The 12,757-nt window shown below is 39.6% G+C and overlaps 5 non-coding genes across 5 annotated transcripts; 1 reads left to right on the forward strand and 4 right to left on the reverse strand.

Annotated features, from left to right (window-relative positions):
- Positions 1–5,607: 5,607 nt before the first annotated feature.
- trnav-uac (transfer RNA valine (anticodon UAC)) lies at positions 5,608–5,680 on the reverse strand. The gene has a single exon. It is a non-coding gene; the product is annotated as a tRNA-Val (tRNA).
- A 3,274-nt stretch (positions 5,681–8,954) lies between these two features.
- On the reverse strand, positions 8,955–9,065 carry trnal-caa (transfer RNA leucine (anticodon CAA)). Its single transcript has 2 exons — positions 9,028–9,065; positions 8,955–9,000 (listed from the first exon to the last, which is right to left on the reverse strand). It is a non-coding gene; the product is annotated as a tRNA-Leu (tRNA).
- Positions 9,066–9,412: 347 nt separating this feature from the next.
- trnak-cuu (transfer RNA lysine (anticodon CUU)) lies at positions 9,413–9,485 on the reverse strand. The gene has a single exon. It is a non-coding gene; the product is annotated as a tRNA-Lys (tRNA).
- A 2,140-nt stretch (positions 9,486–11,625) lies between these two features.
- Positions 11,626–11,831, forward strand: LOC131703601 (small nucleolar RNA U3). The gene has a single exon (XR_009310040.1). It is a non-coding gene; the product is annotated as a small nucleolar RNA U3 (small nucleolar RNA).
- Positions 11,832–12,545: 714 nt separating this feature from the next.
- On the reverse strand, positions 12,546–12,656 carry trnal-caa (transfer RNA leucine (anticodon CAA)). The gene is made up of 2 exons: positions 12,619–12,656; positions 12,546–12,591 (listed from the first exon to the last, which is right to left on the reverse strand). It is a non-coding gene; the product is annotated as a tRNA-Leu (tRNA).
- Positions 12,657–12,757: the final 101 nt, after the last annotated feature.

Consider the following 12,757-nt stretch of genomic DNA (forward strand, 5'->3'; position numbering starts at 1 on the left):
CTACCAAAGTGAGATTAGCCAGTAAAACACCTGTTACGGTTCCCACGAACGAGTCTAAAGAGCTGAAATGTATGCTGAGTAAGAATATCTATAGCAAAGGATGCAATATACTTATAGAAGCATCTGAAGGACATCCCATTGCAGGAGGATTACTGGTTTACAATCAGCTGCTAGAAGGAGACCCTCAAAATCATACCAAGATTGGAGTCATGGTCAAAAATGCCTCTGATCTTGACATCACCTTACAACCCAGAAGTGTTGTTGCTGCAGGGGAAACAGTGGAGTGGATAAGGGCATTAGATGTCTCCAAATTAAATCTGATGGAGTCCAGATGTTCTAGTGCTACTGCAGTATTGAGGGAGGGAGAAAAGTTCGGTCCCAGTAATACAACAAGGCTGTAGTTGGATTTTGATAACTCACCAGTTTCTGAAGATTTCAAGAAAGATATTACTACTAGGATAGAAAAAGAAGTAGGCAGTGCATTCTCCCTCCATGATCTCGACATAGGACATGCTCCTGGGATAACACACAAAATAGTGCTCACAGACAACACTCCATTCAAAGAGCGCACCCGTCGTGTCTCTCCAGCTGATTTTGAAGACCTGAGAAGTCACCTTCATGAGTTGCTGACTACTGGGATTATTGAAGAGTCTGACAGCCCCTATGCATCTCCAGTTGTCTTGGTTAGAAAGAAAAACGGATCCCTACGAATGGTTGTGGACTACAGAAGACTGAATCGTCTAACCAGGCGGGATGCATACCCACTTCCTAGAATAGAGGAGACTTTTGCTCTTCTTTCAGGCTCAAAATGGTTCTCAGTACTAGATCTAAAAAGCAGATATTATCAAATTGAAGTAGAAGAGTCTGACCGTGCCAAGACTGCATTCACAACACCATTTGGTAATTGGCAATTCAAAATGATGCCTCAAGGTTTAACCAATGCCCCAGCTACATTTCAGAGAACAATGGAGCGGGTGATGTCAGGAATTAATCTACAGGAAGCGGTTGCTTTCCTGGATGACCTAATTATATTTTCAGACACTCTTGAACAACACGAGGAACGTCTAATGAAGGTAATGCATCGCATTGCTCAGTATGGCTTGAAGCTCTCTCCTTCAAAATGTAAATTCTTCCAGAATTCGGTGGCATATCTGGGACACAAGATTTCGGAAGAGGGAATCTGCCCTGACCCCCAGAAGATTCAGCTATAATAGATTGGCCAACGCCCAAGAACATCAGAGAGGTTAGGTCTTTTCTCGGCTTCGCAGGGTATTACAGACGTTTTGTGGAAAAGTATGCAAACATTGCTAGGCCATTAAATGATTTGTTGGTGGGCGAAGCTTCAAACAGAAAGAAAGGGGCATCTTGGCGAATAAAAGCAAGACAGTCTCTGGGTGATCGATGGACAGCAGATTGTCAAAGGGCATTTGAATGCATCAAAGAGAAGCTCACTACATTGCCAGTGTTAGGATTTGCAGACTGGAAACTCCATTATATCTTACACACATATGCCAGTATCACAGGCCTGGGAGCAGCACTCTACCAGGTCCAGGATGGTAAAATGAGAGTTATCTCATATGCTAGTCGAGGACGAAGTGAACGAAAACTACCCTGTTCACAAATTGGAATTTTTAGCTTTGAAATGGTCAATAAGTGAAAAGTTTCATGACTATTTATATGGGACAGAATTCAAAGTAGTGACAGATAATAATCCTCTGACATGTGTTCTCACAACTGCAAAATTGGATGCTGCAGGACATAGGTGGTTGTCAGCCCTGTCTATCTATAACTTTGACATAAGCTACAGATCTGGAAAAACTAATATGGATGCAGATGGCTTATCCCGAAGGCCAAATGGACCTGCTGCAGATGATGATGACTCCCTGAAGCAAGTGGAGAGAATTGCTAAAATGCTGTCCAGAACCAGACAAGACCCTGATTTTGACACCCTGGAGTCAGATGTGTGTAAGGCTGCTTTCCTGAGGCATAAGGTAGTAGTACTTGCACAGGAAGTTGAATCAGAAGAGCCTGGTGAGCAAGAGAATCCAGAGATAGAAGTGAGTGGGAACAAACCTAGCGCTGTAGATGCTTTACCTAGTGGAGAGGGTGCCATTCCAGATGATTTTGAATTTCCAGAACCATGGCCAGGGCAACCATTACTTCCTGGATTAACTTTAGAAAACTGGAAAGTTCTTCAAAACAGAGATGTTAATCTGTCCAGAGTCATTCAGTTGTTGGGGAAAGGCAGAAAGCTTGAAGAAAAATTCAGAAAGTCAGAGACCCCTGAAGTAAGATTACTTTTAAAAGAGTGGCCTAAACTTCTCCTTAAAGAGGGTGTTCTACATCGGCGGGTGATGAGGAATGAAGAACTATTCGATCAGTTGGTGATTCCACAAAGTCACCAGGCTAGAGCTTTGGAAGGAGTACATGATGAAACTGGACATCTTGGCTATGAGAGGACTCTGGATTTGGCTAGAGCACGCTTCTATTGGCCAAGGATGACCCGGGATGTGGAACAGAAATGCAAAACTTGTGAGAGGTGCTTACGCAGAAAAGCAAGGGCAGAGAAGGCTGCAAAAATGGTCAATATAAATGTTTATGCTCCCATGGAGCTTGTCTGCATAGATTTTCTATCATTAGAACCTGATTCCAAAGATATTCGGAACATACTAGTTATAACCGATCACTTCACAAAATATGCGCAAGCATATCCAACTAAAGACCAGACTGCCAAGACTGTAGCCAATCTGTTGTGGGAGAATGTAATTTGCCACTACGGGTTTCCCAAGAGAGTTCATAGCGATCAAGGTGCAAATTTTCAGTCTGAATTTCAGAGCTCTGTAAAATTTGTGGCACTAAATCTAGAACTACACCTTACCATCCTAGAGGAAATCCAGTGGAAAGATTTAACAGAACCCTCCTTGACATGCTGGGTACCCTCTCTGAGAAGAAGAAAGATAACTGGAGGAAGTATGTTCGCCCTCTCGTTCATGCATATAACTGCACTCGTAATGACACTACTGGAGAGTCTCCGTTCTTCCTCATGTTTGGTAGGCAGCCAAGATTGCCTATAGATTTGTGCTTTGGCATCAGTCCTGTTGGACATGACCATAAGACTCATCAGCAATATGTGAAGGAACTTCGTCAGAGGCTAAAATATGCCTACGAGCGAGCCACTAAGGAAGCAGAGTAAAGACAGCTGGCCAATAAACAGAGATGGGACAAGAAGGTCATAGCATCATCCTTGGAGGAAGGAGATCGAGTCCTGGTTAGGAATGTAAATTTGCGTAGGAAGCACAAAATAGCTGACCGCTGGGAACACGCTGTTTACATTGTCGTATGGCAGGTTAGAGAAGAGCTGCCAGTCTATGTGATTAGACCAGAGAAAGATGATGGACCTGAGAGAACATTGCACAGAGACATGTTGTGTCCTTGTGGATTCATATCGGCTGAAGAGGGAGCTGATGATGGCACAGTACCTGAGAAGGCAAGACGTACGAGGACGAGGCAGACTGCAGGGACCTTGGATGAAACTGGAAATTCTGATGAGGATGATACAGATCAATCGGTAATTCCTTCTGAAGAAGAACAGAATATTGCTGGTTCTGGATTGAATCCAGAAGCTCCTGAGTTCTGTACTTACCTGCCAATGACTGATGAAGATCCTCCACTCCATTCTTCTTTGCATGAAGACGACGTGACGGGACCAGTAACTGAGGTTACTATTGAAAGAGAAATAACCGAGGAAGTCTCAGAATCAGCACTGGGTGAACTTCAACAAAGTTCCAAAACTGAGCCTAGGGAGACCATAGATCCCCAAGTGTTAAGACGATCAGAAAGAGAGAGGAAACTGCCATCTAAGTTCAAAGATTTTGAAGTAACTTGTCAAAAGATAACTTCTGACAAGAAACACGATTACAATAGAGCTGTTTCACAAATTGTTTCCTGTGTACAACAGCAAAACAAAATGATATTGGAACAGTTGCATAAACAGACCGAGCTATTGATTCAGGCTTTGATTTCGCATTAGCATATAGAAGATGATTAAATAAATATATGGATATTTTTTGTGGGTGTTACTATCGAGGACGATAGCTTTTAGGGAGGGAGAATGTAACCCCCATGCTTCCTGTTTCCAAATATGGGTATCAGTGAGTCTGTTTCTTTAACACGACCCCCCCTTCTGTGCCCGCAATAAACACGTGCACAGTCAGTTGCCTGCATGTTAATTTCCAATGTGCAAACGAGTGCTAGAGCTACCGTCCTAGGAATACATCTGAAATTTCTATATGCTGTATCTTCACTGTCCTGCATTGCTATTATATTTTATTAATAGTTCGTGGAGACCGGAGATTACGAAGAGTGGAGGACTTGATCCATTGCATCTACCGAGACGGCTTGTAATATTGCAGCGGGACTGTACAGTTCAGCAGAAGGACTTGTTTTTTTTTTATATTTAAGTCCTCCGGAGGTACTTTAGTCGTTGTGCACAACTGATAGAAACATTTTGTTTTATTCTATATTTTTATTTCCAATGTTTTTTTTTTACTGTGAACAATATTGTAACAATTTTAATTGCTACATATATATTACTTTTATAAACATTTTCTTTTCATAAAGTATATTTGTTGTTGCTGAGTGATTCTTTATAATAAAGTAACCTGGTATAAATATATTAAGGCAACTGTATAACGTAAAGTACATTTTCTTAAGAAGGGTATACGCAGCATTAGAGAGAGATCTCCAGAATTCACATATATTTTCCCTGAACTTAATTCTCAATGTGACTCATTGTAATAGTGGGTTACATTAATATGACTTTATTACCCAACTATGTCATTGTAGACTGGCCAACATTAATTTGGGAGTCACTTTAATTTATTGTGCAGTATCAAATGAAACATAAAAAAGAATCACAATACAATAAATCTCTGTTTGATCGCTATACAATCGATATGTTGTGTAGGCTAAATTGTTTAAATAAATGCACAGAAACATTCAAATCCAAACACGTTAAAAAACAAAATAGTGCGGAATAGAAACAAAGAAGGCTTTGACCTCGATGTGATTTGAACACGCTACCGTTGCGCCACGAAGTCCCGGCATACTACATGCTTGTTATGCAATGCTAGAGTGCACAGCAAGCATGCCAAACACATGGTAATGCCGATGCTGATACTTGGAAAACACTCGGTATCACCAGGGTTATAGGAAACAGCCGACTCGATATGTGTTCGTAGCCAGCAGGGCTATGAAGTTGTCGCAAGTGTGTTTGATTCTCAGCTTTAAAAGTAAAGAAAACATTAAACAACTAGTTTAAATCAGTAAAACTAGTATTTAACTAGGATTCTCTCAGCGCGTCTCCTTTGAATGCGCACTGGCACAAATGGGCTTTGATCGTCTAATTACGTGGCAGAATGCAATAATGTATTGGGTTAATTTACCAACAAAAGAAACGTAAACAAACGTGTATGTATTTATTTGTGAATAAACTATCCTGCTTCTACGATGGGACCAGGGATCTTACATCGGCAATCTAATGACAGGCCAACCCCAGAGAGACTTTGTCTTGACCAGGGATTGATATCATTTAAAAACAAACTGCAGTGGTTCCACTGGGGATCGAACCCAGGGCCTTCTGCGTGTAAAGCAGACGTGATAACCACTACACTATGGAACCTTGTCGGAACTGTGGTGGTGCTCCTACATTATTGTCTACATGCAGCATCTCAAATAATTGCAATCATTTATCAGACCCTTCGGCGTTGTCTTTTTAAGAATTAACCCTGCCAGACCAAACGCAGGCCAACATTCAATCAATTAATCATATATATTTTCTATAGCGCCCCATATGCGCTTCAAAAAATCTATTTGAAAACAAGAAAATATGTAATTGTAAGCCTGGTCGAACAAAAGAAGTCTTCTGTGTAATTTTAAACAAAGAGCGCTTTCCACGATTTAAGATGCTTTCGAGAGACAGAATATTGTAATTGGCCGCCGAAACTGGGGAATAAAACTGCCTGTGATCAAAGTGGGCAGAAAAGTTGCATACTTTGCATAACGTATTTGGGAGAAAAGAAAACGGATCATCTCTGATTTACGACGTTTCCATGGTTTGGCCCGGCCACTGCCGTGTGGCTGGTTAAAACGATGAGTTCAGTTTTTTTTTTTTCTGCTGCTTGGTAATTGAGTTATGCTGCAACAGCAGCAGAGTGGCGCAGCGGAAGCGTGCTGGGCCCATAACCCAGAGGTCGATGGATCGAAACCATCCTCTGCTAGCGTGTTTTTCTTCTGTTTGCAAAGCAGTTTTTCTAAAATATTAACTGAAGGCAAGACTTCGTATTATATTCGAAATCAGGGAAATGTGCACATTACTGGACACATTTAAATTGACAACTGACCTTGAAAACGTTAGGTTTTCTATCAAATTCGTTTCTTTACAAATGACATTGCTTTCTTTTCTTTTTAAATTGTTCCCAGAAAGACCAAAAGATAAAGCCCTTGGGAATACGTCAATATTGCCAGCTCCTGCATATGTCAGCTCTTGAACTCTCTTAAAAATTGAGCTCTAAAACGTTTGCTTTGCAAGTTAATTAACAACCGTAACACTCAATAGCGTTTAATCCATGCGTTAATTAAATTTGGATATTAATTTGTTCACATATTACAATGCTGTTTTCAGGATTCCCGCATATTCTCAACATGCACAATGTAATATGGCAATGGAATGACAGGGAAACCACTGCTTTTTTCCCTCTGGTTGTATTTTGTCACGCTGACTACTATCCATATGAAAGTGCCGCAGTCACCTAAAGGATAAGGCACTAGCCTCCTAAACCAGGGATTGTGGTTTCGTCAATGTTTTATTAAAAACAAACTGTGTGTATTTGTTCTTGGTCTGTGATATGTTTATAGAACTTGGTACTTTACACAAAGTAGTTTTGGCCAAGAAGTTAAGGTGATGGACTTAAAAGATGTTGCAGTTTCCCCGCTCATGTTCACATCCTGCCGACTATGTGCCCCTTTTTATGTTTTCTTTGTTCATTTGTACAGGTCTGTTAAGCTTTAAGGCATCAATAATTACTTGCTGTACTTTAAGTTTCTTCAAAACTAGTTTTTGTAGAGCTGTTTTCAATATAACATGCAATGAAGTGTTAATATGACTTTATTATCCAACTATGTCATTGAAGACTGGCCAACATTAATTTGGGAGTCACTTTAATTTATTGTGCAGTATCAAATAAAACATAAAAAAGAATCACAATACAATAAATCTCTGTTTGATCGCTATACAATCGATATGTTGTGTAGGCTAAATTGTTTAAATAAATGCACGGAAACATTCAAATCCAAACACGTTAAAAAACAAAATAGTGCGGAATAGAAACAAAGAAGGCTTTGACCTCGATGTGATTTGAACACGGTACCGTTGCGCCAAGAAGTCCAGGCATACTACATGCTTGTTATGCAATGCTAGAGTGCACAGCAAGCATGCCAAACGCATGGTAATGCCGATGCTGATACTTGGAAAACACTCGGTATCACCAGGGTTATAGGAAACAGCCGACTCGATATGTGTTCGTAGCCAGCAGGGCTATGAAGTTGTCGCAAGTGTGTTTGATTCTCAGCTTTAAAAGTAAAGAAAACATTAAACAACTAGTTTAAATCAGTAAAACTAGTATTTAACTAGGATTCTCTCAGCGCGTCTCCTTTGAATGCGCACTGGCACAAATGGGCTTTGATCGTCTAATTATGTGGCAGAATGCAATAATGTATTGGGTTAATTTACCAACAAAAGAAACATAAACAAACGTGTATGTATTTATTTGTGAATAAACTATCCTGCTTCTACGATGGGACCAGGGATCTTACATCGGCAATCTAATGACAGGCCAACCCCAGAGAGACATTGTCTTCTGTAGCAAAATAGATTTTCTAAAATATTAACTGAAGGCAAGACTTTGTGTTATTACTTTTCAATTTTGTGTGTGTATTTTGTAATTGTTAAGGTGTTGAAACGGCAGGTATGCAGTTTACCTGACTCTACCCATAGAGGACCAATACATTTATTAAAACAAAAAAAAATATCTGAACACAAGCTTTGTTTATTTAATCTGATACCTTACATCTAGACTTAACTGTTACGGTTAACAAAATTAGAGTAAATTATCATAACAATAGAGTTAAAAGAAAATTCAAATAACATGCCAGTTAAAAATGCGCCAAAAATGACAAAGTAGTCTCAGATTAGGACAATGGCACTTAACGGGTAAGAAACACATAAATTGCTCACTTGTTAAAATCAATAAGCAAATTTCAAATTGGTCATTGCTAATGCTAAAGCAATTTAAGAACACTTTAAATACGGCTTGACTAATATAAAAATATAGTAATTTAATTTGCACTACGCAGGACAATATTGAGCTTAAATAAAAACATTACATCTGAAAATAACTTGTGCTTACCCCCACTTACAAGGAAGCTGTCAACCTTTGTATTCGTCCTCATAACTTGTTAGAAAATGTAAACAGCAGTTGGAGAATACCTAAGTCGATCATCCTAGCGTGTTAAACGAGGGCATTTCTCATGTAAACTACTTCCACTAATAGATCGTTTATACGGTTCTCAATGGTCCGCATCCCAGCCTGAGACCACGATCCAGTGGCAGTCGGAGATGATTTTCAAAGTAATATGTTATTTGAAATATTAAAACAATCTTTAGTTAAATAACACATGTTTCTACACAAAATATTTTTCAGTGACTTCGACAAGCAGCCAGTTTACAACAATAATGCAATCTGTGTTAGGAACGCTATTTTAGTCCAATTTAAAATGGAAATTAAAATGGTATTGAGTGCTGACAAGAGTTTGGTATCAGCTGTTGATTTCCTTGAAGCAATCTTTTATAGTAAAATGAACAAATTGATTCATTAAAAAAATAAGTAAAAGAGAACTGTCAGAAGTGGGATTTGAACCCACGCCTCCATTCGGAGACCAGAACACACAATTCTTTGGAAAAACAGCGTCCTTGAGTCTGGCGCCTTAGACCACTCGGCCATTCTGACAAGCTGCGTTTGCTTTAGTAGAAAACCGCATTATTTCATTTCAGCACAGACTAGGGTTGTCTATTGTATCAAGGCCCGATTGGGTTTATTACGCACATACTAACTTGCTCCATGAATGATGTAATGACAAGTGTAAAAAAAGAAACAGATTGAAGCCAACCCACGAAAGTAAGATTCTTTATTTCAATATCGGTATAGCTTTAAAGGATGCACGCATTTTACAATAGCAATTGCTATATGACAATGACCAATAAGTAATTGTGTTGCAATACTTTATACAATGTGAACCGAATCAGACATTGCTCTGTTGCCTCGAAGAAACAACTACAATTTGTATTTAAAAAGGACGCCCAACGTGGGGCTCGAACCCACGACCCTGAGATTAAGAGTCTCATGCTCTACCGACTGAGCTAGCCGGGCTGACGGGAGAAAGTTTCTTTCTTTGAGGCGGGGTGAGAGAGGAAGTACCGACAGGTGCGTGGGACCTGAGATTCGGTGTGCTGCTGCTGTAGATGAGTGTTCTGGAGACGCGCTGTTTCTGTGTCTGCGGTGTTACAGCCGTGTGAGTATATTCCAAAAGTAAAGTGTTGAATAATTCGAGAGCTAGTCTGTTGAATAAAGCTCTGAGACGTGTGGTTAAATCCCGGTCTCATCAATTTTGTTTTGTTAGATTAAAAGTGTTCCAGCAGCAGGTAAATGTCCCCACACCTTTTGGTTCTATTTACTTATGCTACACCGCTGCTAAACCTGAACGATGCTGCTAATTATCTTAACTAAACTTGTATTGTTGTTGAATTGCTCTAATATAGTTAAACCTGTAATGTTGCAGCTAACGTTCCCTAATACTGTTAAAACTTGTGTGTATTAACAATCTGGCTTTTGTTGTTGTACCCTTGCTGCGAAGAGCTGTTTCCAATCACCTAGCACTCTTAAAGAGAAGTGTAATCGCTGCTATATGTTGGTCTAATACCCCATGCTTTTAAAATGTGGCTATTGGCTGGCTTTATTCAATTTCCCCTCCTTGTTTTTAGTACAACTTTAATACATTTTATTGTTAGTTATTTGAACTGATTTATGTGAATCATAGATCATTGTAATAAAGCTTTGTGAATTGTTATTCTGCCTTTGTCATTCTGTTGTCATTCCTATTCCAAACCTTTTAATTAATTTTTAGTAGTGTCGGTATTTGGACTCTCACTTGGTGTCACTGGGTGTGGCTGCTACAATCCCATATAGAATGCGACAAAACAGGTCGCCCTCCTTCATATAAACAGAAAAAGAATAAGTACACACACAGACGAGTTGATTTACTGCAGCGTCAGACATCGGAGGTTCAGCAGTGTACTGCAATGTTGTAAAAAGACGTGTGTAATTCAGGATGGTTGAGCGAGCTATGGCGCTGCGTTCAGATCACAGTTACCCTGGAAGCGTGGGTTCAAATTCCATTTCTGACAGCTCTGTTTGTTCATTAACCACTCGGCCACGGCTACATGCTCTCACGGTTTTCCGTGAAAAAAGCCGTATTATTGTCAAAAGAAGCAAACGACACCCGCAGTAATGCTGTAGATGGCAGTATAGGCTAAATAATGAACCCAAGTCAAATGCCTTTGTTGAAACTCTATCAGATTTGTACAAGTCAAGCACACATGGGAAATAATAATACAATATCCTTTCTGCCAACGTTCATAATAATGAATCCATCCTTATTTCAAAATACGTAACTATTTAACTGATCTTCTCAAAACACCCATACACAAAAACTTTATTTCTACTGAAAAACTAACTTGCTTCATGGCTGCTGCTACAGCACTCGGGCACGTTGTGCCTAGCGTTAGCGGACATAGGAGATAAGAAGACCTACAAAATATCACGCGCTGCAGTTTTTTCAGTCCGGGGATTATTACAAATTAGCAGACTGTGCATTAAAATACACATGCAGGGTGGGCGTCTCTGTTACAAAGAATTGTCACACTTTGTATTTAACTCCATAATGCGCTGGGACAAAATACGCAGATACTTTAAAATTATTTGGAGAATGCGGGCATCGATCCCGCTACTTCTCGCATGCTAAGCGAGCGCTCTACCATTTGAGCTAATTCCCCTTTAATGACGCCAGCGATTCTCATAGGCTTCATTGCAGCTTGATACGAGCAAATCAGATTGTCAGTTGTTTTTTATTTTTATTTTGGCAATGTAGTCTGTGATTGCAAATTAAAAAAATAATTGAATTAACTAAATAGCAAATATTTCGACTAGAGGTATGTTTTCAATTTCTTTAAAAAGTAGTCTCAGCTCGTTTATTCAGTCGCTTATAAATCCACAATCTGTGTCCCGATGCAGCAGCGCTGTGTGCTGTGGCTCGAGCTTGTTTGACGAGGCAGACAATGCAAAAATGCCAATACTTGCTTTTGTATCACGCGACAAACTTAAGGTATGCTTTAACGGCTTGGCTGTCTCGAGTTAGTTTGTATTGTTAATGTAACACCTCGTTGTTGCCCAGTCATTGTTTCATATGAAGTAGAGCTTGCCAGTTGGGGGCGACGGTCTGCTAATACAAGTTAAGACTATATTTGCAAGGATAATTTCTAGAATGAAACACGTTTTGAAGGGATTGGTCTCGGTATCCATCAGGAGGAGTGGCAGTGTTTTCTTCTCAGCACCGAGCTGACAATGAGTGTTGTTATCGGGAACCTACTCGCTGCAAGTAATGACCACTTCAATCTTCAGTCGGCGGTTGTTGAAGGAAGGGGACACATTTTGAGTGCGTATTTCATTCCGGTAGAAACGTAGAAAAAATAAACCATCAAGCCCACAATTGTTCAGTTGTTTAAATCAATAACCACATTTAAATTGATCATTGCTAATGTTAAAACAATTTAAGAACACTTTAAAAAGGGCTTGACTAATATAAAAATATAGCAATGTCTTTTGCACTACGCAGGACTAGATTGAGTTTAAAATAGACATTACATCTGAAAATAACTTGTGCTTACCCCCACTTACAAGGAAGCTGTCAACCTTTGTATTCGTTCTCATAACGTGTTAGAAAATGTAAACAGCAGTTGGAGAATACCGAAGTCGATCATCCTAGCATGTTAAACGAGGGCATTTCTCATGTAAGCTACTTCCACTAATAGATTGTTTATACTGTTCTCAATGGTCCACATCCCAGCCTGAGACCACGATCCAGTGGCAATTGGAGATGTTTTTCAAAGTAATATGTTATTTGAAATATTAAAACAATCTTTAGTTAAATAACATGTTTCTACACAAAATATTTTTCAGTGACATCGACAAGTAGCGTGTTTACAACAAAAATGCAAACTGTGTTAGGAACGCTATTTTAGTCCGATTTAAAATGGAAATTAAAATGGTATTGAGTGCTGACAAGAGTTTGGTATCAGCTGTTGATTTCCTTGAAACAATCTTTTATAGTAAAATGAACAGATTTATTCATTTTAAAAATAAGTAAAAGTGAACTGTCAGAAGTGGGATTTGAACCCACGCCTCCATTCGGAGACCAGAACACACAATTCTTTGGAAAGACAGCGTCCTTGAGTCTGGCGCCTTAGACCACTCGGCCATTCCGACAAGCTGCGTTTGCTATAGTAGAAAACCGCATTATTTCATTTCAGCACAGACTAGGGTTGTCTATTGTATCAAGGGCCGATTGGGTTTATTACGCACATACT

Source organism: Acipenser ruthenus, chromosome 32 (genome assembly GCF_902713425.1).
Source record: "Acipenser ruthenus chromosome 32, fAciRut3.2 maternal haplotype, whole genome shotgun sequence".
Classification (NCBI taxonomy): domain Eukaryota; kingdom Metazoa; phylum Chordata; class Actinopteri; order Acipenseriformes; family Acipenseridae; genus Acipenser; species Acipenser ruthenus.